At 42.4% G+C, this 24,387-nt stretch overlaps 1 pseudogene; it reads left to right on the plus strand.

Annotated features, from left to right (window-relative positions):
* The first annotated feature begins 20,342 nt into the window (after positions 1 to 20,342).
* Positions 20,343 to 23,344, plus strand: LOC132382313 (uncharacterized; annotated as a pseudogene).
* The last annotated feature ends 1,043 nt before the right edge of the window (positions 23,345 to 24,387 follow it).

Consider the following 24,387-nt stretch of genomic DNA (forward strand, 5'->3'; position numbering starts at 1 on the left):
TGGGGGTCCCAGACAGAATACGACCTGAGATTGGCCTCATCATGGGAGTAGAGGAGGCCACGAACAGAAAAGAGGGGATATCTTCTTGACAAAATAGATAACTGGAGTAAACAACTTCATTTATTCTTACTTTCTCAAAGTTAAGAACTAAGAAAAAACAGACAATAAAATCTGTTGTACTTAAACCAGAGCTACTTTGATTCAGTGAATATTTTATAAAACTGTGGCGGGTGAATATATTTTCATTTGGGCTGTGTGGGATTTCAGCAAATATAAAGCTGCACTCTGGGCCTCTGTGTAGCTGTGAACCTTATGGTGAGAGATCTACCAGCACTGCATTTTTGCCATTTCTACTCATGCTAATTTTTCAACTTTCACTTTTCCTAAAAAAGTACTAAATTTATTATGCACATGGGGTTCTGGCAGAGATCCTACAGTTCATTCATTCCATGTTTCTGCACTGCTCTCCAACATGATTTATTTCCTGTATGTGGACATCCATGCAGAAAGTATATCCTGAGCCTTACACAATAAAGGCTAATTTTAGCAAATTCAGAATGGTGTTAATGGATGAGGTGTTACTTGTATTAGCAACCCTCAGTGGAATCATGAAAATGCTGTGGGACAGAAAGACGTCATTTGGCCCATCAAATCTGTGCCATCTCCTTGTAAGACAATCCAGAGAGTTCCCAGCTTTCCTCACAGCCCCCAAAATCATTCTTTTTCTAGTGCTTATCCAAACCCCTTTTAAATATACAGTTTGATACTTTTCCCCCTCTCCTACATGAAATAAAACCCAGATCATAACTCTTTGTGTAAAAATGCTTTCCCCCCACAATTCCTTTGTATGTTTTATCCAAAATGTTAAATCTGTAGCTTCTGATCCAGGAACTTCGGACATTTATATACTTGTGAAATTGTTGTGAAGTGCACACTTAAGGATTTAAGTTGTCATTTTTATGATTCAAGGCTGTAAAATTGCCTCAGATTTTATTGTTATCATGAGCCACTGCAATTATTAAAAACTATAAAATCCCTGTACCAGTATTTTGAATTAACAATGTTCTGTTAGTCATACCGCAGTTGGCACTGCAATCTATTCTCATTACACTACAGTATGTATAATTTGAGATGAACTGTTTTAGAGTAAAATATTCAAGCTGATAGGTTTAGAGTAAAATCCAAAACAGCAAAAACCTTAAAGTTTAATACGAAAGCATAATATAATAAAAAAACGCTATTTCTTTACACTCAAGGGGACAAAAACCTCATGGCTGTAATGAAACAAGATCTAGAACTACCCTCCTTGCTGACAACTGCAGGATATTGTAGATAACAGTGCAACAACTGGCTCTGAGTAATTGAATGAATTATATGAACATTATTATTCGAACTGCTCAGATTAAATCCCTCAATGTGCATTGTTATTCTATTGGTGAAATTGCTTTTGGGACAAAAAGATGATTACCGTTCTATTTAGTCTGAAGTTGAGCTGAATGACAATGAGCATCTAATAAAGGTGCTGCTTCACTGCTCCAGAGGTCCAGGTTCAGCCCTAACCTCAAGGGTTAACTGCATGGTACTTGCCTCTCTCTATGTTTCCACAGAGCGCTCCAGGTTGCTTTCTCATTCCAAGAACATGCAAGCCAAGAGATGAACTGGCACAATGAATACAGGTGAGTGGTAGAATCTGGGTGGACTTAATGAGAATTAAATGGAGCTGATGTAGGATTAGTTTGAAGTCATGCTTGATAGATGTCATAGACTCAGTAGGTTACAGGGCCCATTTCTTTGCTAAGTATAGCTAAAATGTACCTAGATTCTGTAAGCTATAGGTACATAAATACAGAAGTAATAGATAGTATCTCTAAAATCTAAGTTGATATGTTTGGTTCATATTTAAATATCAAAACTCCTCATCTTAATATAATGAGTGATGTGTATTTTTTCTAAGGCATAATACTAGTTCAGTATAAGACTGTGAACATTAATGATACTGCTTGCCAAAAGCAGAATCCCATTATTTTGGTTTGGGTGGCTTAAAGAAATATACATTTGCATGGAAGATCAACAGAATTCTTAGCTTCTTGAAAACCATTTTAAATGTCATATGGTAAATTCTTCGTGAGAGGGATTGTACATCTGCACTTCCTCCGCTCTCTTACCTCTTGGAGAGATTTAGTTTGTGTATCCTGATGGGTGAGAGATTCAGATTAAACTAAATCAACATGCTTTTATATAGAAATTTTAGCCACAACACCGCAGACTATCAATACGGACCATGCAACTTCCAAAAGGGCTGTCCCTGTCAGTACCTCCAGTTGAACTTTGTCTTTTTGTGTGTTTTCCCCCTAGCCGTTACTCTGTGATTTTGTATTGCCATGTGCTCTTGTTTGTTTTAATGCCCCATGTTCTCCTGTATTACTGAGTACTCCGCCTCTCACCTGATTCTCTTTATTACCTGTTTTGCTGCCACTTTTGTCTCATTGTGCTCCACCTATCATCTGCCTCTCTGTTTATTGCTCAGTGTATTTTAGTCCTGTGTTTTCACCTGTTTGCTGCCAGATTGTACCAATGAGTTTTCCTGAGCTCTTCTAGTATTTGCATCTGAACTCTGTCCATCCGAATATCGACTCTGCCTGTTTCCTGATTCTGGTTTTTGGATTTCTCTGGATGTTTTGACCTCTGCCTGAACTTTGATGCTGACTTTGTCTGCACCTCGGGATTTGTTACTCAATTAATATCACTGTGTGCACGGTACTGGGGTCTGCAATTGGATCCCTGCTCCAGCGCCCTGACAGTCCCTTGGTTACGGCTGTGTAACATTCCTGTAAACCATTTGCAACCTAAGCAGTTTGCAAGTCAACCATGCAGCCACAACCCCAGTTCCCAGGCTGCAGAAGATGCCTATAGCCCCACAGCTGCTGACAAAGCCAACATTCTGGTCTCCCAGAAGTTCATTTATTTATACTGTAAGGGGTTATAGATAAGTTGGGGAGAAACTGAAGCTAAACACACTAAATCACCATGGACCTGATGTACCATTCAATTTACTGACTTCCAATGAGCAGCAATATTGCTGCAAAACAATGGAACTCTTCTCAACCACAACACATTGAGTGCTGGTACTGTAGCAAATCGCTCAACCATCCATTCGTTAAGGTGTTGTAACCCACTGGGAAGCTCAGAGATGTGAAGCAGGCTTAAGATCATCAAGTACCCTGGGCACAGTGCTTCACTTTCAACAATCCCAATTCCACTGTGAAGAATGAAGGAAAACTAAACACTGTCCAAAGGAATCCCAGCTAATTAGTTTGTAATAGTACTTACTGCCTGCCATGCGACTGGCGTTTCAAGTTCAAGTTGCTTTTATTGTCATTTTGACCATAAACTGCTGGTGCAGTACACAGTAAAAACAAAACAACGTTCCTCCAGGGCAGCAATGAAGATTCTCCATCTCTGATGGTGGAGAGAGCTTCCTTCATCATGTCAGTAGCTTCCTCTCATTCAGTCATGCAAGCTCTGGGTGGAAACTCGGGAATACTATCGCACTCACATATAGAATGATTCCTCATTGCTGCTTCCGTAACAATCTTGTTTTACCAGTCAGTGTTGTTAGCCCTGAACTGAACCCCTGAGGCTGGAGGAGAGGTGGACCACCTTACCCTGGCATTTACCCTTTGACCTATTTGGCATGGCTGACCCTATCAAGACTCAAATGATAAAGCCCTGACTCCAGCCAACTTAGCTCTCTGAGACACTGAGGCAAGCAAGCCTCCAAACCACGATAAGGTTGCGGTCCTCTTCGAGGATCTTGTAATAGGTCCAACTAGATTTCCTGCTGAACTTATGGGTATCACTGAACCTTACCATAACAAACCATGAAAGATATAGATATTACTCTACAAATGGAGGACTGAATATATTCTACGGTTGATTCTTACCATCATGAAATAAAAACAACTTCAACAATTTAATGTATGATTCTCAAATGTAAAGCAATATCAAAATGATGTGCATTCCTGTTAATAACACATGTGCTCTGGTTTCCTATCATTCCAAAGACAAACGTTAGAAGGCTAACTGGGTGTAATTGAGTATGTGGGTGTAATTGAGTTCATTGAGCCAGAAGGGGCTGCTACCATGCTGTGTCTGTAAAAAGTTGATTTGGGAAGGTAGTTTCAGGATTTAGGAATAAAACCATGAAGACGAGTCCCCATTGCTGTGACACAGAAAGTGTGGGGTGTATGGGGCAAGAGTTGATACACGATTTGAACAGCACTGCTGAGTTGCAAGAGCTAACAAAGTCAGGACAGACCAGGACATGAAAACCTTTGAATACATAGAGAAGAAAACTTTAAAACACAGATAACTCATAACAAAATAATTAAACGTGATAATTTAAGCCTTCAGTTATTGATGCCTTTTAGTTGTCCCAGCTAAGAGCATTTTAAAGTTTTTAAGCTGTGGAGAATTTATAGCAAGCCAATTTCATATGGGTCTGGAAAGCGCTGTTTAATCATATTTTACAACAGGTTCTGATTGCAATCTTATGTGCACACCCACATAAAAGTCTTTATTCAAAAATCCAGAGACTAGTTCCATTCAGATCTTGATAAAGGAATGTGTAATCAGAAGCCAAATATGTGGGCAGCTACAAACTATAAACAAATGTAAATCCTTTGACCCACAAAAAACAGTAATGTTCCTACTTCAGTGAAGAAGTCTACTTCAATGGAACTGTTAACCCTATAGTTCCTCACAGGACTAATTTTTAAAAGTCAATGCTACAATAGTGATTGAATTTTTTTTACTCCAACATTTTACTTTTTAAAGTTACTGTAACTCCTCTGAAAATGACAAACACAAACTTTAATAAAGAGATTAAGTTAAGAGTGTATGGTTTCTTCACTCCCAGGGACTGGGATATATCCTTTACGAGTGAGTGACTGAGAATATAAAACACTCTGTTCAGCTGGTGACAAATGGGAATATGGTGAATGCCATGTAATGATTTTATTTTCAAAGCTTCCTAGTTTAATGTGTGCTCTGTTCCTTAGCCCCTCTCTAATGGTTTGTCTATGTAACAACATTGACTACATTTCCAATTTAATTAATTTGCTGTGAAGACTATGTTTTAGGATCTCCTGAAGATGAAAAACGATGCAACATAAATCTTTTTTCTTAATATTACTTTGTCAAGAATATGAATGTAGCTTATTATTCTCTCTTGATCTACTAATGTTTTTACTCTTAGTTTGTTCATGAAACTTTCAACTATTTGAAACTTTTTTTAACCTTTAACTATTTTTTTCCATTTTCATGATCAAATACAGTAGCAACTAGTCAGGCTAGTGCTTCTGGAATTTCTGTTAATGATTCCATTCCTTTTAGACTCTTCAATTTTGCCCGCGCTGATGTTTTCAGACTTTTCATTGCGAACTGATGACCGTGCAAGTCTCATCATCATCATTATGCGCCGGGGCATTTGATGTAGGCGATCATAGTCTCATGACCAAGACTGTTCTTGGCAAATATTTCTACCTTCTTCTGGGCAGTGTCTACAAGATGGGTGATCCCAGCCATTGTCAATACTCTTCTGAGGTTGTCTGCCTGGTATCAGTGGTCGCATAACCAGGACGTGACATGAACCAGCTGCTCATACGACCATCCACCACCTGCTCACATGGCTTCACGGGACCATGATCGGGTGGGGGGGAGGCGGGGTGCTACACCTTGTCCAAGGGAGACCTGCAAGCTAGCGAAGTGAAGGATCACCTTTGGAAGAGACAGATCACCACCCTGCCTCCTTTCTAGCTCTGCAGAAAGGCAGTTAGAAAATACAGAAACATACAGATTTATTGATCATTAAACTTTTGCTTTCTGATCAGGACATCCTTTCTGACACTTTGTTTAATAAGCAAGACAATCAGAGAGGTACATTCTGACCATATTTGTCGTTGTCGTCTGAACCCTTAGTGCCGAGGTGGCACATGGGGCCTCCACAATTCTGACCATGTTGAAGGCTTTGTATTGAGGTTGCTGAGGATTCAACTCCAGCTGAGAGATAGAAACATGGAAAACAGAAGCAAAAGTAGGCCATTCAGGCCTGCTGTAAACCTACCTTGACTTTGTTCAATTCTGTGAATGTTTCTTGAATGCTTCATAATAGAAATTAGCATTTTCCCCACTACTTAACGTTAGATTAACCGATCTGTAGTTCCTCTGTTTTCTCTCCCTCACCTTGAACATCACCAAATGTACCAGCTTAAAAAAATGTCACCTGCAATACTGTCTGCTTTAAATGGTGAGAACTTCTGGAATGTGACCATTTAAAATGTTGCAAACATACAACTGGAAACTCAAAGTGCAGTTATCTCATGGAACCTGTTAAATAAGATCAAACTGAAGAATGGGAATTTCAAAAGACTTTTATATTTGCTTGACCATGCCGAGACAGAATAGAAAGCCTGAAGCTTTTTCTTCAATTTGCATTGCTGCTCACTTTTGTCATTTTTCTTGAAACAGCTGCCTCACACCCTGAGACCTAGAACATGCACAGAGGGTCCTTTCATATATGCAGACCCTAATTGGTGTTAAGCAAATATTTACCCTATTAACTCAGTTCTTGTTGGCCTCCTTTGACAGCAATTGTGCATTATGAGTTGGCTTTGAATATCCCAGGTTAACAAGGGATGGGCAATGTCAGTATTGCCCACAACCCCATAAAACAAATAAGAATGTAGACGAGCAACTAGAAATATTTTTTTCGTACAAATGATATACGCAGCCAATTTGGGTGGATCGGTCAAGAATTTAGGAGCTAGCTAAAATATTAGGAGAGAATCAGGTTTGTATTCTGTAAGAATAGGATCAAAGTGACCAAAAACTGTTTTTACATCTGAACTTAATTTATGATTGTGCCTCATTCTAGCATTCTTAGTTGAATCTTGTTCCATATCTCCTTGCTGCTTTGTGCACTGGAGTTGGAGTTGATATAAACCCTCATGGTCTGACTTATGGGCTGATCTCTCAAGTTCATCATTCACTTCAGCTTTAGAATCCAGCAGCATGTTCGTAATCTAACCTTGATTCCTGTCAAATGCTTCTGCCCATGGTTCCTATTGCAAAATAATGGAGCAGCTCAACAAATAATAGCACCCAAAAAGGAAACCTCATTAACAAATATAAACACGAGAAAGCTGGAAGATGCTGGAAATCCAAAGCAACAACACACAAAATGCTGGAGGAACTGAGCAGGTCTGGCAACATCTATGGAAATGAATAGATAGTTGATGTTTCGGGCTGAGACCCATAATCAGGATTGAAACTTTCCAAGGTGCAAATCCATTGTCTATCGAGACTATCAGAGGCCTACAGTTTGAAGCCAGATGGGTGGGAAAGGTCAAGGGCTGGTAAAGAAGGAATCTGATAGGAGATTCATAGTGGTCCATAGGAGAAAGAGAAGGAGAGAGGACCCAGGGGGAAGTAATAGGCAGGGGAGAAGAGGTAAAAGTTAGAGTGGAGAATAGAGGACGTGGTTGTGGGGGGGGGGGGGGGGGGGGGGAGGGGATTAGTTTACCAGAAGGAGAAATCAATATTCATTCGATCAAGTTCATCATTAACAAATGCTGCTTGCTTTAAATTGAATACTGGATGTGTAAATGATCATTTAAAATACTGTAGGCTTTGCATTGTATTAGCTCCAAAGGATGAGATCCTCATTTACACCAGGAAATCAACTTCCTGAGAGATCTGGAAAATCTGATATCACTTTATCACCAACTGCCATGTGTTACCAATAATCATCTGAAGTTTTCAGAGAGAAAAACTAAATCAGCTTAATTTTTTGGAGAAACATACTAAATATTTGGAGAATGGTTCTTTTGTCTATCAAAGTCTGTCACAGTTTGGCCTGTTTCATGGTTTTATCTGGCTGAATGAAATGAGGCAGCCTGATTAATTCCCTGGAAATCTATACAATCAAACCCTTGCATCTAAAGAATATCTGCATTCATGGAAAATGTTGCTTTATTTAAAGGCATATCCCTTCAAAGAGCTGTAAGATTAAGCTGTTATCACAAAATGTCACCGTACTTTTTTAATATCGTCATTCTCTTTTTGATGGGCTCAGATACACACAGTTAAATCACTCAAACTAGTTCATTCAAATTTAGAGGAAAACCAACCCGACATTACTTAGGCACCTACACCAACCAATATAATATTATTCCAATAATCGCAAATGCTTTTGGAAACATCAAATAATCAAGTCAAATTTATTGTCATTTAACTTCATACATGTACACAACATATATAATCATATAATGTACAGCGCATAGAAACGAGGCAATGTTTCTCCAAGCCAGGGTGCAAAGCACAGTAGTACACATAACGCACAATAGCTTATGAAGGTAAGGATAAAATCTACAGATCAGTCATGCATAAATAATAAACTAGTGAATAAATTAAATGCCGTTAGATTCGGAACAGATTAACCAGTGACACTTCGAATACGATGCACTGTAATAATGAAATAATGCTGCTGACCTGAGTTTACTCTCAGAGTTTGCTTTCTTCCACAAAGACCTTTGTGCAGAGGTCTTTCTGATTTTCACATGCATTCCAGATAGGAGCTCTCAGCTCTTCAGAAGACCCCCTACCTTGGGCTAATTCATCTGATATGCTAACACTGAAAATAAAAGAGATCTTAATCTTAACCCTGATATTGTTTTATCACTGGCAACTGGTGTTTTCCTTCCATTTTCTTTTAAGTTGAGTGATAAGGCTCATTGTTACTCCCAACAGCTTTTCTAAATCACAAGCTAACTGCTGTTGATAATGCTCTTAAATCTAACAATCAACGCTTTCATGGTCACATCAGTTCATTTCCTGCCGCTGTTCCTGCTCTGTAGATATTCTTTACCAATTAAAACACTCCACAGAGTTCAACATCCTGCTCTGTACCCATACTTTGTTACAGTGTGCTTATCTCCCAAATACTCAGGTCAACAGCATACAAAAGCTGTGAAACTAGGGAACTTCACACTTAGCTTCTGCTTCATTATTACTGAGTTGTTTCCACTTGTGACTGCACAAATTTGATGTTCAATCAACAACATGCATATTGCTCTTGATGCTGCGAGAACAGTGCATTTGGTGGTAATCGTTCTCTTGCAGCCAGTGTGGATAAGGGGCTGATAAATCAGCATGCAGGAGGGAGATTGAAAATGTGGCTGAGTGATGTAATAACAACTACCTTGGTCAATAAGACTAAGGAACTGAAGGTGGACTTCAGGAGACAGAAACCAGATGTCCACGAACCAGGAATCATTGGAGGATCAGAGGTGGAGAGAGAGGGTCTGTAACTTTAAATTCATGTGTGTCCCTATCTCAGGTGAGCTGTCCTGGACCCGTCATATAAATATAATTGCAAAGAAAGCACAACAGTGCCTCTATTTCCTCAGGACTCTGTGGAGATTCAGCATGTCATCAAAACCCTTGGAAAACTTCTATAGAGGTGTGGAGGAAAGTGTGCTGACTGGCTGCATTACAGCCCGGTATAGGAACACCAATGCCTTTGAGTGCAACATCCTGCAAAAGGTAGTTCAGCCCAGTACATCCCTCCCAACCATACGTGAAATGTTGCCGTAGAAAAGCAGTATCCATCATCAAAGATCCTCACCACCCAGGCCAGGCTCTTTTCTCGCTGCTGACGTCAGGTAGAAGGTACAGGTCCCTCAGGACTCACACCAACAGGTTCAAGAACAATTACTATCCCCAACCATCAGGCTCTTGAACAAAAGGGGATACTTGCACTCATTTAAGTACTCTTTTATCTTGTTATTTCATGCTTGTTACTTATTGCTATTTATTTATATTTGCACAGTTTGTTGTCCATTGACCTTGTTTACAGTCAGTATTCTATAGATTTTCTATGTATGCCCACAGAAAACGAATCTCTGGGTTGCATGCAGTGACATGTACGTACTCTGATAATAACTTTGACTTTCAACTTCGAAGTACTTTGAACTTTGTACTTTAACTTCACTCACCACAGCAATAAACTGATCACTGAGCACAACCAACCACGGTGCACATTGGTAGAATCGGACCCGAGCGCAGAGGAACGGCAGACTCTCTCTGTCGCGGTGGCTCAGCCCAAGTGCAGAGGATGGTCGTGGTGAGCTCTGGCGATGAATCAACCCAGGGGTGGAGGAACAGCGGGCTCCCCCTGAAGAGACGGAAACAAGAGGCTGGATACAGGAATACCAACAGTGCATTGGAGGCACGACTGAGCTACACCACAGGACAAATCATTCTCCCAACTAGGAGGACAGAGCACAAGAGTCCCCTTTAAATAATCATAGAGGCTAGGCAACCCATGCTCATCACAACTAACTTGACAAAATTAGACCAAAATCAAAATTAAACAAGATTAACCAATGTTTAACAGCTCTAACAGGTGCATGAGGAACTGTGAAGCCCAACTCTCTATGGCGTGCCGCAAATGCCCACAGGGTTCATGACTAAAACCTATGGACTCACTTTCAATGGCTCTATAATCATGTTCTCAGTATTACTTATTTATTTATTGCACTTGCACAGTTTGTCTTCTTTTGCACTGGTTGCCTGTCAGTCTTTGTATGCAGTTTTTCATTGATTCTATTGTATTTCTTTGTTCTGTGAATGCCTGCAAGAAAACAAATCTCAGGGTATTATACAGTGACATATTCATACTTTGATACTAAATTTACTTTGAATTTTGGAGTAGTATTTGATTAAGATAACCCAGCGAATTCCAGAAACTAAACGTATATGGGAGACGTGCCACTTTTGCAGCAGGAAAGCACTCTGACAGTGGGATCACCGGTGACTTGAGTGTTTGTTAATGAAGTTCAACTGGTTTGGGAAAACTGCATTTATTCAGCAGAGTAAGAAACCAAATCCTGGTACAAAGAGTGCTGTGGATGGGACTGGACTTTATCACCAGCCATCCCTTCTGCAGGCTCTTGTGATTGGCACAAATGTGATTCAATAGGCTTACAGAAAAGAAGAGGAGTAGCTTTATTTGTCACTGGCACATTGAAACATACAGTGAAATGCATCGTTTGTGTCCAAGGATATGCTGGGGGCTGTCCACAGGAGTTGCCAACATAGCACTCACAGAACTTCCTAACCTCAAGCCTTATGGCGTTGGAATGTGGGAGGAAACCCACACGGTCACAGCAAGAACATACAAACTCCTTATAAGACCATAAGACATAGGAATAGAACTAGGCCACTTGGCCCAGCAATTCTGCTCTGCCATTCCATCATGGCTGATTTATTATCCCTCTCAACCCCATTCTCCTGCCTTCTTCTCACAACCTTTGAAGCACTTATTAATCAAGAACCTACCAACCTCTGCTTGACTTGGCCCCCATCCGTAGCAATGAATTACACACGCTGGAGAAATTCCTTTGCACCTCACTTCTAAATGGATGTCCTTTTGTTCTGAGGCCATTCCCTCTGGTCCTAGTAACCCCACTATAGGAAATATCCTCCCCACGCTATCTAGGCCTTTTAGTATTCAATAGGTTTCAATGAGAACCCCCTCATTCTTCTAAACTCTAACAAGTACTGGCCCAGAGCTATCAATCACTCCTCATACATTAACCCTTTCATTCCCAGGATCATTCTCATGAACCTCCTCTGGACCCTCTTTGATGCCAGCACATCTTTTCTTAGATAAGCGGCCCAAAGCATCTCACAATACTCAAAGTGCAGTCTGACCAATGTCTTATAAAGCTTTGCACCCTTCCTTGCTTGTCCATTCTTATCCTCTCAAAATGAATGCTAACATCACATTCCTTACCTTACCACAGACTCAACCTGCATGTTAACATTTAGGGAATTTTGCATGAGGGCTCTGAAGTCCCTATGCACCTCTGATTTTTTAATTGTTCCTCAATTAGAAAATAGTCTATGCCTTTATTCTTTACTCTTTCTACCAAAGTGCATGAGCATATACTTCCCTATATTGTATCCCATTTGCCGGTTCTTTGCCAATTCTCCTAATCAGTGTAAGTCCTTCTACATATCTCCTGCCCCTCCACCTATCTTTGTATCATCTGCAAACTTGGCCACAAAGCTGTCAATTCCGTCATCCAAATTATTGGCATTTAATGTGAAAAGAAGCATTTCCAATGCAAGAGGAAAGAGTACAATTAATGACTCAATTAAAATAAGCATTTCTAATGCAAGAGGAACCATAAGAGTGTTGATATACAGAGGGAACATAGATAGAAGTGGGAATTGAACCCCAATCTTCTGATCACTGGTGCCATGCAGCATTACACTAATCACTATTCTATCTTGACAACAAATGAGAAATGGGCAAAGGGCTCAAAGCAGGAGATCCCATCCAGCTTGACTCTTTAGGGAGCATACCCTGTGTGGAGCTGATGGAGGAGGAAGCTTAGGGTCTCAAAGTTTCTCCAAATAGGTTGTGCAGTCAAATCTTCCCTAAATCTGTGAAATATCATCCACTAGTAATTGCAGGCAACAAGCACATCCTGTTTAGAGCTTACACTTACACTGCTTTGAAATTGACTAAGTTCAGCCAATGTTTGATGAAATCAGACCACTTGCTTAAGCATTAAGGTGATTAATAGATTCAATTGATGCTCGAAAACCTACCTCCAGTAATGCTGATGTAAATTTTGACTTGTAATCCAGTACAGTTCCAAGAAATGTTTCATTGTTAGATCTATGGGTTATCATCTCTATTCAGGGAATCAAGAAGCCCCATAGCACTCTTTCAAAGAAGAGGGTTTTTCTTCCTCATGTCCCAGATAATAGTTGTGTAAATGTAAGCATTAATTAATTACATTATATGGACACTTTTGCATTGCTGTTTGTGGGAGCATGGTCAGCACAAACCAATAGCAATGATAGTTCCAAGGTACAGACTGTCCCTAAGTACCAAAGAGGTCCCATTTTTACAGATGTCCATAAGTTGGTTTTGTCCAGAGAACAGCAAATACACAAAAGAAATGACGATATGATGACCATACCTCCACAATATTGTAATCAAAAGCACATAAGAATAAGAAAGAATAATTACTAGAAGTGGAGAGAGGAAGGAAACTAGTTCTGCCGTTGATAGAAATAACTGCACTTGGTGGCCACATTATTAGGTACACTTGTACACTTGCTTGTTATTGCAACAATCTAATCAGCCAATCATGAGTCAGCAACTCAATGCAATAAAAGCATGCAAACATAGCCAAGAGGTTCAGTTGTTGTTCAGACCAAACATCAAAATGGGGAAGAAATACGATTTTAGTGACTTTGACCATGGAATTTAACCATATAACAATATAACAATTACAGCACGGGAACAGGCCATCTCGGCCCTTCTAGTCCATGCTGAACGCTTACTCTCACCTAGTCCCACCAACCTGCACTCAGCCCATAACCCTCCATTCCTTTCCTGTCCACATACCTATTCAATTTTACTTTAAATGACAATATCGAACCTGTCTCTACCACTTCTAGTGGAAGCTCATTCCACACAGCTACCACTCTCTGAGTAAAGAAGTTCCCCCTCGTGTTAGCCCTAAACTTTTGCCCCCTAACTCTCAACTCATGTATTCTTGTTTGAATCTCCCCTACTCTCAATAGAAAAAGCCTATCCACATCAACTCTATCTATCCCCCTCAAAATTTTAAATATCTCTATCAAGTCCCCCCTCAACCTTCTACGCTCCAAAGAATAAAGACCTAACTTGTTCAACCTTTCTCTGTAACTTAGGTGCTGAAACCCAGGTAACACTCTAGTAAATCTTCTCTGTACTCTATTTTGTTGACATCCTTCCTATAATTCTGTGACTAGAACTGTACATAATACTCCAAATTCGGCCTTACCAATGCCTTGTACAATTTTAACATTACATCCCAACTCCTACACTCAATGCTCTGATTTACAAAGGCCAGCATACAAAAGCTTTCTTCACCACCCTATCCACATGAGATTCCACCTTCAAGGAACTATACACCATTATTCCTAGATCACTCTGTTCTACTGCATTCTTCAATGCCCTACCATTTACCATGTATGTCCTATTTTGATTATTCCTACCAAAATGTAGCACCTCACACTTACCAGCATTAAACTCCATCTGCCATCATTCAGGCCACTCTTCTAACTGGCCTAAGTCTCTCTGCAACCTTTGAAAATCTACTTCATTATCCACAACGCCACCTATCTTAGAATCATCTGCATATTTATTAAACCAATTTACCACCCAATCATCCAGATCATTAATGTATATGACAAACAACATTGGACCCAGTACAGATCCCTGTGGCACATCACTAGTCACCGGCCTCCAACCTGACAAACAGTTATCCACCACCAGTCTCTGGCATCTCCCATCCAGCCACTGTTGAATCCATTTTACTACTTCAACATTAACACCTAAAGATTGAACCTTCCTAACTAAACTTCCTTGTCAAAGGAATGATTGTTGTTGCCAGACGGAGTAGTTTGAGTATCTCAGAAGCTGCTGATCTCCTGGAATTTGCCCATATAACAATCTCCGGAGTTTACAAAGACTGGTGTGAGAAGCAACAAACATCCAGTGAGTGGCCGTTCTTTGGGCAAAAACGCCTTGTTAAATGACAGAGGAGAATGGCCAGATTGGTTCAAGCTGATAGGAAGACTGAAGTAACTCAAACAACAACAGACTACAACAGAGGTGTGCAGAAGAGCATCTCTGAATGCACAACGTCGAACCTTGAAGCGAAAGGGCTACGGCAGCAGAAAGCTGCTGAAACACCCCAGTTTCCTTGGGTGCATAAGACTAGGGAAGACAACTACTGGTCCCACCAAACTTTAGAGATTGAGGCACACTGGATCCCACCCCAAACCTTGGGTTATGTGCATGCTGTGGCATTTGCTACCCTGTTACAAATTAATGCCACGAAATACACTGCATACAATTAAAGGAATTCTATTTATGAATCTTAACTAAACGGTTAGTAAAGAATAACAAAAAGAAAAGGGCCCATTCTAATTAAACATTCAAATGTGCACAAGTTGGAGCTCAACTTGAACTTCTCTGTCACTCACGTGCTGGGCCCTTGGTCAACGTGAAAGCACACTCCAACTTCCAAACGTTGCTCGCAATCCATCTCGAACAAACAGGTCTCCCACCAGATCGTATGCTACGACCGGTTCTCCCTAGCGTCTTCTCTCTTCATCTCCTCTCAAACAAAAGCCCAAGACCAACCTTAACATCCCTCACCAAGAAAAACCTCTTGCTAATTGGATGGCCCACATTCCTCATCATCCCTCATCTTCAACAAAAATCCAAACAGACTGAAAGCAGACCAGACAGCTCTCACAGAGCAGCACAAAATGACATACATACAGCATAACAGTAATAAGTACGAACCAGGGCATTACACCACGAAACTACACAGTGGCCTCTTCGTTACATACAGGAGGTGGTGTCAGACTTCTGAGGTGTTTTGGAAATTACATAAATGCACATTGTTATTTTGAAGGAAAAATTAACACAAGCATTGTAAGCGTTTGGAAGCAATGCTGTAATATAATGCTGAAAATCTTTACACCCTTTTTCCTTAAAATAAAAAAATAGCAAGGAGGGGGGTCTGACATCAGCATGATTGGAGGTGGAGTAGAAATAACCAGTGCCACATTGCACGGAATTGACAATCATACCTGGACGTCCATGTGACCATCCCCACTCTCTTCACAGCCAACACACACAGCTACATAATTTCCTGAGAGAAAAAAGACAAAGGAGAATAACAGAGTCAACCAATAGGAAAAATTCATAGAATTCCTCTCCAATGCCTTCAGAAGATAACCTTCAGTCAGTTGGGGTAGCATGGACCATGTATAATCCATTAATATTCCTGTTTTTGTCTTTGTCAAGAAGCAGTCAGCATCTGTTGAAATTCAGCAGTAACACATTCCAGACTTTCAAGATGGTGTCAAGTTATTAAGTTGCAATTCATATTTAGGTGTTTTTCATTGTTTAATTTTTAATTGTGTTAAAATTGTGTTGGCGCGTGGCCTAGTGGGCAAGGCATCAGACTAGTAACCTGAAGGTCACTGGTTCGAGCCTCAGCTGAGGCAGCGTGTTTGTGGCTTTGAGCAAGGCACTTAACAACACATTGCTCTGCGACGTCACCGGTGCCAAGCTGCATGGGTCCTAGTGCCCTTCTCGTGGACAACTTCGGTGGCCTGGAGAGGGGAAGGCCTGCAGCTTGGGCAACCGCTGGTCTCCCATACAACCCTGCCCAGGCCTGCACCCTGGAATCTCCAGGCGCAGATCCATGGTCTCTCGAGACCGACGGATGCCACCACCACCAATTTTTAATTGATTTTGTTTTACATTTGTAAGGATGGTTTTGAGAGGGGAGTTAGAGGTCAGGTTAGGGTTTTAGGAATATGGATGTCTGGGAATTAGTGGTCAGGCCAGAGTCTAAGTCTCCACTTTGTGTTCAAAAACCAGTAATGTGGAAGTGGGATATCCGCGATCGGATGTCAAATCCCAGCCCTTGAGAGTAACGAGTGCCCACCAACTCCCAGGAGTCTAGTTCCATGCAGGCAGGAGGGACAAGTTCAGAGGACACCTCAGTTTGCAAATCAGCGAGGCCAGGGTTTGAGGCCTAGTGTTCAGGTTCCCGGTAACAGCGATTCTAGATTTTGAGGCTTGGCGTTCGGTGATCGACATGTTCTGGGATCAATGCCGAGGACTGAGGCTCGAGGACAAATCAGAAGTCTGTAAGTCAAGGCCCATTGGCCAGTGCAGAGTATGAGAATTTCTGTGAGTCCACTGGCGTGGTCGAGGCCTGGTGTCGATAGATCCAAATCCATGTCCACTGGAGGCTGGAGCTGGTGGCCTGTCCTGTGATGAAAGGACTGTGTAAGTGCATGGGTGGGGAGTGGGGAATGGTGCCTGTTTCTGCTGTTGTGTTCTGTATTGTTCTGTTGAACATGGTATGCATGCTTTGTTGGTGCTGTAATGTGTACTAACACCTGTAGGCTGCCCCAGCATACCCTCGGGTGTGTTGGTTGTTTATGCAGATGGCACATATGTATTGATTTACACATGACAAATAAACTTGAATCTTGAAATTGTACAGAGGTGAAGCATAAACCACACTAGCAACAACACTCTGGGTACTTACTGCTCTGTTGATTATAAGAACTGCTTAACATCCAGACAATTCCAAACGTGTATGGTTGCAACATTTATTCCTTGGCAACCTCAATCATATAATGCAACCACGCAGAAGGTGTCTGTCTGCCCTGCTTCGCCTGTGCTAACTTTCAGAAAAACCTTTATAACTTAGGTCCACATTCTAGCAATTTTCCTGCAACTCTAGAAATTAGGTTTCTACATGTACAATTATGTTTTGTAAATAAATATTGAAACTCCTTTACCTTTCTTCTGGATTATGCAATCTGAATATTACCAACCCTCCTCCAGAAAGAAAAGGTCAGTAATGCACAGTAATGTATCACCTCTCTTCATTTCCTCCTGTTCTTTGGGTAATATCCAACTTGTTCTGAGTACATACTAAACACAATATTCATTTTTATTGTTCCTTTTAATCTTTACTGCTGTGGAAACTGTACTAGCTTTTACAGTGGTCATGCCAATGCTCCATTTCCTTCCAAAAAGACAGTGTCCAAATATATTATAAGACTAGCCAAGAATTTGCATTTACGAAGACTTCCATTATTCTCTGTTTTATGTTTGTGCCATACTCTTTCAAAACTGCCTTGTTGACTTCAAAATTTGTAAAATATGAACTCCCAGATACTTGCCCTCCTTCTGGACAAGAACCAGTTGGATTTAGCTCATTGTCCATGACATTACTTCCAAAGTGTATCACTTTACACATTACATTACATCTACCACAATTTGTTAATCATGCCTGTCAGGTTTGTAAATGATCTACTTCTCTGTTTACTAGTTAAAACAGTACATTTCAAAATTGTTCTTTCGGTACTCAAGCCCTGTCTGCATAAAGTAGAACAAAATGGTCTGATTGCCAATTGCCATGAGGACACTAATGTTTAATTTTCTCCTTTGAAGAAAAAATATCCACATAGCTTTCTGATTTCTATTCACTAGAAATTACTTATATATTTACTTGCTGCCCATTATGCTGCTGGAGTTTAGGGCAACAATGAAGGTCCTCCACATCTGGCAGTGTTTGTGACTCCTTCATCATGTCAGTAGCTTCCTCTCAATTTTCACTACTGTCAGTCATACAAATCCTGGGTGGAGACACAGGTCTACCATTACACTCAGACGTAGAAGGCTTGCCCATTGTTGTTTCCATAATAATTTTGTTTCACCAGTCAGGGCTGTTATCCCTGAGCAGAATCCATGGACCTGGAGAACCTTGGACCACTCTGAATCTGGCATCTACCCCTTGACCTGTTTGGCATGGGTAATCATACCAAAAGCCAAAGCATAAAGCCCTCATTCCAGCTAACATAGCTGTCTGGATCATTGAGGCATGTAAGCCTCCAAACCCTTAGGCAACATCGTGGTCCTCTTGGAAGAAAATCACTTTTCCACTGTCCTTCTAATCACTGTGGTTCTTTTTTCTCTGGAAAACAATGTACTTTCTCAAAAGCCCTTTAAAGTTCAATGTTCCAGAAACTGACTCCCACTTGACTGTTATTAAATTTACACTGCATCTGATTGTACTTTACCTTTGTTACACTTTGTGAGTAGCAAGTGTAAATGAGATTTGGTTGTTCACATATTGGAGAAAAATCACTATTGTAATATTCTAAAAGATAGTTTTTTCCCACATAATTGAACCCAAGAAAACACTTACAATTATTTATTCCACTGTTTTTGGAATGAATGTTTAGTACTTTGATCAGGGAAATTTTTGCATGCATATTTATATATTATCTACTGTGTTACTTTGTTTATTCCCATTACTTGTTGATTGAATCAATGTTGTAATTTGATTAGGAATTTAATAAAAGAGTGGCAGATAGGATGTTAACATGAGGAAATCTGCAGATGCTGGAAATTCAAGCAACACACGCAAAATGCTGGTGGAACACAGTAGGGCAGGCAGCATCTACAGGAAGAAGTACAGTCGACGTTTCGGGCTGAGACCCTTCATCAGGACTAACTGAAAGAAGAGATAGTAGGAGATAGAAGAGATAGACCCTTCGAAGGGTCTCGGCCCGAAATGTCAACTGTACTTCTTCCTACAGATGCTGCCTGGCCTGCTGCGTTTCACCAGCATTTTGTGTGTGTTGCAGAAAGGACATGATCCTTTGGTGCCTCCAACATGCTCAGCTTGTACATACATCATAATATAAACAATGCCTATGCCACTTAATGGAATTTTAATGGCCAGAGAGAGGGTTAAAGCAGACAATTGTGAACTCTATTTTAAGGGAATACTGGAATATAATGACAGGGTTATTTACATAGAAAATGCCTTTGAAGTTGGCTGAACGTTTATAAAACTGTTAAAGAAATCTCAAGGGGTTAATAAACCAGTGGCTGTGTGGCTAAGCACAGCACTAATGGCATATTCAAGTTTGCTAATGTCAGTACTATTGTGGGCTGAATCAAAGGTGGTGATGAATCAGCATGCAGGAGGGAGATTGAAAACTTGGCTGAGCGGTGTCATAACAACAATCTCTCACTCAGGCTACATCCACACTAGACCGGATAATTTTGAAAATGCCGGTTTCGCGTAAAAACGATAGGCGACCACACTATGCATTTTTGAAAATATCTCTATCCACATTGAAACGGAGATTTCAGCGAATTTCCTCCTGCTGTGCATGCGCAGAACACATCTACCGAAAATAAGCGGCATGTTTGGTATTGAATCTTGCCGAGAAAGTGCGCGTTTGTGTAGTTACAGACTAGAAAAACTTAAAATGATGGACAGCTGTTGGCTTTTGCGCAGGAGAACTTAAAAATAAATAAAGCAAATACTGGAGCGTACGGAGGCAACCGACAGGGAGTTCACGGACAGATTGACCCGGCTGACGACGAACATTGAAAAACTGACTAACTCTGTTGCATGAATAAAGCACCTTGTTAAATGTATAAACATGTCTGCATCAGTGTTATCTTGTATTTCCATACAACGTTACAGCAGGCTGTTACACATCTATTGTCAGAGAAGTACTTGCATAAATAGGTAAACCACTTTCATATGAGCAAGGACAGAAAACAGGGCAAAGTGAGTATACTTATTTATTCAGTAAGTTATAACCTCCAAGTGTTGCAAACTGATCCCTCTAACATCAATTCGAACAGGAGGTGGATCAAATGGCCTACAGCTAACATGACGTCACTGTGGAAACAGTTTGACGAAGATGTCAACCAAATTCTGGAGGCGACGGCGAAGGGAGAGGTCGATAGGAAGCTGCAAATCATGACAACAATCAGGGTCAGCATCGCAGCTCAACGCTTCGGAGAAGAGGAGAAGAAAGGCTCCAGAACACCTTATTCAAATAACCAAAGAGCATTGAGGATCCACAACATTAGGCAGGAGATGAAAGTGCTGAAGTCCCAGTACAAGGTGGCAGGAGAAGAGGAGCGCATCGGCTTGGCCCAGCTGATGTGCATACTACGATAGAAGATCAGGGTTCTCCGCCGGGCAGAGTGGCATCGGAGACAGCGTCGCGAAAGGGCCCGAAAACCTGCTGCCTTTATCGCCAACCCCTTCAAGTTCAACAAGGAGTTGCTGGGGCGGAAGCGCAGTGGGAAACTGGCCTGCTCAGAGGAAGACATAGACCAACATCTGAAGAAGGTATTCGGTGATCCTGAAAGAGAGCAGGAGTTGGGAGAGTGCAACATCCTAATAGACCCCCCTGAACCGAATGTGCAGTTCGTGCTGCAGAGCTGCAGCTAAAGGAAGTCAGAGAGGTCGTCCACAAAGCAAGGGCGAGCTCGGCTCCAGGACCAAGCAGCACTTTGTACAAAGTGTACAAGGACTGCCCCAAGCTCCAGTTGCGTCTGTGGAAGATACTGCGAGTCTTCTGGAGAAGGAGGAAGATCCCAGATCAGTGGAGAGTGGCTGAAGGGGTATGGATCCCGAAGGAGGAAAACGCCGCCCAGAGAGACCAATTCCATATCATCTCCCTGCTGTGTGTTGAGGCAAAGATCTTCTTCAGCGTTGTTTCCAATCAGCTGCGCACCTACCTAGCAAAGATCACCTATATTGATACATCAGTCCAGAAGGGTGGCAGTTCAGGGATGCCGGGCTGTCTGGAGCATACCGGTGTGGTGACACAGCTCATCAGGGAGGCCAGAGAGAACAAGGGCAACCTGTCAGTGCTGTGGCTCGACCTGGCAAATGCATATGGCTCCATTCCACACAAGCTGGTGCAGCTCACACTGACCAAGTATCACGTCCCCAGCAGAATCAGAGACCTTATCGCTGATTATTACAGCAACTTCGGGATGAGGGTCTCTTCAGGAGCAATTACATCTAGCTGGCACAAGGTGGAGATCGGCATCATCACAGGGTGCACTATCTCAGTGACACTGTTCTCCCTAGCCATGAACATGCTCACTCAGTCTGCTGAACCAGAGTGCAGAGGGCCCAGAATGGATTCCGCTCAATGGCAGCCATCCATCAGGGCATTCGTGGATGACAGAATCAGTCCCAGGCTGCCGGTGGATCCTGCAGGGGCTCGGAAAGCTGGTGGAGTGGGCCTGAATGCGTTTCAAACCAGCCCAATCAAGATCAATGGTGCTGAGGAGAGGGAAGGTGGAAAACAAGTTCCGGTTCAGCATCGCAGGTTCAGCCATCCCAACCATCACAGAAAAGCCAGTCAAGAGCTTAGGTAAAGTTTTTGACAGCTCTCTCAGGGACACGGCATCCATTCAGGTGACCTGCACCGAGTTGGATGGCTGGCTGAAATCTGTGGACATGTCTGGCCTACCTGGGAAGTTCAAAGCCTGGGTGTATCAGCATGGCATTCTTCCCAGAATCCTATGGCCCCTCCTCGTCTATGCAGTTCCAATCTCGACAGTCGAAACCTTAGAGAGGAGGGTTAGCAACCACCTCAGGAGATGCCTGGGGTTGCCATGGAGCCTGAGCAGCATCGCACTCTATGGACACCACAATAAACTGCAACTGCCCTTCAAATCCTCGGAGCAGGAATTCAAGGTAACAAGGGCCAGAGAAGTGGTACAGTACAGGGACTCAAGTGATCCGAAGGTGGCTAGAGCAGAGATCCAAGTGAGGACAGGTAGGAGGTGGAGGGCAGAGGAAGCTGTTCAGGATGCAGAGGAAAGGCTGCGTCACAGGAGGCTGGTAGGAGTGGTCACACGAGGCCGAGCTGGGCCTTTCCAACTTCCCAAATAGACACCATCAGAGGGAAGGAAAGGCACCATCTAGTTCAGGAGGAGGTGAGAGCAGCAGTGGAGGAGACGAGAACCTGCAAGGCGGTGGGAATGAAGCAACAGGGAGCTTGGTCAAGATAGGAGAACGCGGTGGACAGGAAAGTGACCTGGGCTGAGCTTTGGAAAGCCGAGCCATATCGCATCCAATTTCTCATCCAGGCAGTGTACGATGTGCTTCCAAGCCCATCAAACGTGCACACATAGGGCAAAGCAGAGTCATCAGAGTGCCCACTGTGTTCCAAGCTAGGAACCCTGAAGCACATCCTCAGTCCCACAAGGGCACTTGGTGAGGGACGGTACCGATGGAGGAATGGTCAGGTCCTGAAGACCATCGCTGAAGCCATCAGCGCAGGAGTGGAGTGGGCGAAGTGGTCCCGACCCTCCAAGCAGACCATTGCCTTTGTAAGAGCTGGGGAGAAGCCAATACCCACCAAAAGAACATCGGCAGGTATCCTGACCTCTGCAAGAGACTGGCAGCTGTTGGCAGACATCGAAAGGCAGCTGAGGTTCCCCGACCATATCGCAGCCACCATCCTGCGACCAGACACTGTCCTTGTGTCTGAGTCTACGAAGCAGGTGATGATGCTGGAGCTGACAGTCCCATGGGAAGATCATTTGGAAGAGGCCTTTGAAAAGAAGCTGTCTAAGTATTGAGGACTGGTCGGCAACTGCCAGCAGGCTGGATGCAGAGCGAGGTGTCTCCCAGTGGAAGTTGGTTGTAAGGGATTCGCAGCCCGTTCCTCAGCCAAAGCCTACAGCAATTTGGGCATCGAGGGAGAGAAGAAGAGGAGAGCCATCCGCAGTACCACCGATGTGGCAGAGAGGGCCTCAAGGTGGCTGTGGCTCAAGAGAGGGGAGCCATGGAGTCATGTGTAGCTAGCCACCTGGACACAAGCTGGGGTCTGATCAGCCCTGGCTGGGTCATCTGGAGACGGGTGTATGATGTTGAAAGACCTGAAACACCCGATGATTCCAGGAACATCACTGATGATGTATCCAGAAGTAGATGTATGCACACAGCAGTGGGTCAAAGTATTTGGTGAGTACATTTCTAACTCTTCTGGCTTCAGTCTCATTGCCGTCTGTTCTGAAATTGTTAGGTTGCGTTCAAGAAAACATTGAAATAGCGCGCTGCCGTCTGACAGCGTTTTCTCTGGTTACCCCGTCCACACTGATCTGCCTGAGCAGCGTTTTCAAAAATATCCACCCTGGAAAGCGTTTCTGAAAAGCTCTGGTTTTGGGGGACGAAGACGCTGTTTTAGTGTGGATGGAGGGTAAAAACGAAGAGAAAAAGCTTCAGTTACGGATTTACCCGGTGTAGTGTGGACGTAGCCTCAAACTTAGCAAGACCAACAAATTGATGAAAGACATCAGGAGAGGGAAACCAGAGGTCCATGAACCAGATCTCATCTGGAGAGTGTTAGCAACCTTAACTTACTGGGTGCTACTATTAGCGGACCTGTCCAGGACCCAGCGTAAAAGTGCAATTGCAAAGAAAGCACGACAGCGCCTCTACTTCCTTAGGAGTGTGCAGAAATTCAGCATGACAAGTAAAACTTTGACAAACTCCTCTAGATGTGCAGTGGAGAGTGTATTGACTGGCTGAATCACGGCCTGGGATGGAAATAGCAACGCCCTTGAATGGTAAATCCTACAAAAGATAGTGGATTTGGCCCAGTACATCACAGGTAAAGCCCTCTCAACCACTGAGCACATCTTCATGAAACGCTGCTGCAGGAAAGCAGCATCCATCACCAGGAACCCTCACCACCCAGGACATGTTCAGGAACCGTTACAACCCCTCAACCATCAGGCTCTTGAATAAAAGGGGATAACCACACTCAATTGCCCCATCATTGAAATGATCTCACTTTACAAGCCCTTTATCTCATTATCACTTACTTTCGTTATTTATATTTGCATTTTCAGTTTGTCGTCTTCTGCATTCT

This window comes from Hypanus sabinus, chromosome 28 (assembly GCF_030144855.1).
Source record: "Hypanus sabinus isolate sHypSab1 chromosome 28, sHypSab1.hap1, whole genome shotgun sequence".
Classification (NCBI taxonomy): domain Eukaryota; kingdom Metazoa; phylum Chordata; class Chondrichthyes; order Myliobatiformes; family Dasyatidae; genus Hypanus; species Hypanus sabinus.